Raw genomic sequence first — 1161 nt, 5'->3', positions numbered from 1 at the left:
CTTGGCAGCTTTGCGTTGCTAGCTTGTCAGTTTGCGTTGTCAGCTTGCTATCTTTGTGTTGCTAGCTTGCTAGCTTTGCTTTGCTGATCTTGTAAGATTGCTAGATTTGCGTTGCTAGCTTGATAGCTTTGCGTTGCTATCTTGCTGGCTTTGCTTTGCTAGCTTGCTAGATTTGCGGCGCTAGCTTGCTCGCTTTGCGTTGCTAGACATTAGCTGTCTTTAATTTAAGGGTTGTTGAATTTGTTTTTTAGGTAAGAATACCTGGATTTTTTATGGGACGAGAAGACCCTATAGAGTTTTATATAACACATTTCCTTCGGTTTGTTGTGTTTGTGTGGGGTGTTGTTATATTTTGTTGGGGCGATGAGAAGATAGGTATAACTCTTCTTTTGTTTGTTTTCACTTATTTGTGCTTTTTTGATCCTTTTTTATTGATTGTAAGATTAAATTACCTTAGGGATAACAGCATAATCTTTTTTGAGAGTTCTTATCGACAAAAGGGTTTGTGACCTCGATGTTGGATTAAGATGAATTTTTGGCGTAGAGGCTTTATTATTTTGATTAGGTCTGTTCGACCTTTGAAATCTTACATGATCTGAGTTCAAACCGGTGTGAGCCAGGTTGGTTTCTATCTATAATTTTCTTTTATTTCTTAGTACGAGAGGACCAGATGTTTGGAATAATTTTCTTGTTTTGAGGTTTATTAATTTACTATTTTGGCAGATAAGTGGGGTAGATTTAGAATCCATTTATGTGTTTTTGTTAGCGCAGGTAGTGAGATGGTTGTTTTTTTCTAGCGGTTGTGTTTCTTTTGTTGATTATTCTTGTTCTTGTTGGGGTTGCTTTTTTGGTTCTTCTTGAGCGTAAGGTTCTTGGTTATGTTCATATTCGTAAGGGCCCCAATAAGGTTGGTTTTGTGGGGTTATTTCAGCCTTTTAGTGATGCTATCAGGCTTTTTACTAGGGAACAGTATTTTCCTTTGGTTTCTAATTATTTGTCCTATTATTTTTCTCCTGTGTTTAGTTTATTTCTGTCTTTGTTGGTTTGGGTGTTGGTTCCTTATCTTAGAGGTTTTATTTCTTTTGGTTTGGGCTTGTTGTTTTTTTTTTTTTGTTGTACTATCTTGGGTGTTTTTTCTTTTTTTGATGCTGTTTTTTTATT

The 1161-nt window shown here is 35.8% G+C and overlaps 1 pseudogene; it reads right to left on the bottom strand.

Annotated features, from left to right (window-relative positions):
- The window catches only part of LOC111871947, a 4788-nt pseudogene that overhangs the window by 3000 nt on the left and 627 nt on the right, over positions 1-1161 (bottom strand).

Source organism: Cryptotermes secundus, unplaced genomic scaffold (assembly GCF_002891405.2).
Source record: "Cryptotermes secundus unplaced genomic scaffold, Csec_1.0 scaffold5774, whole genome shotgun sequence".
NCBI classification, from domain to species: Eukaryota; Metazoa; Arthropoda; class Insecta; order Blattodea; family Kalotermitidae; genus Cryptotermes; species Cryptotermes secundus.
The sequence above is the reverse complement of the archived record's forward strand: the minus strand, read 5'-3'. Positions and strand labels throughout refer to the sequence as shown.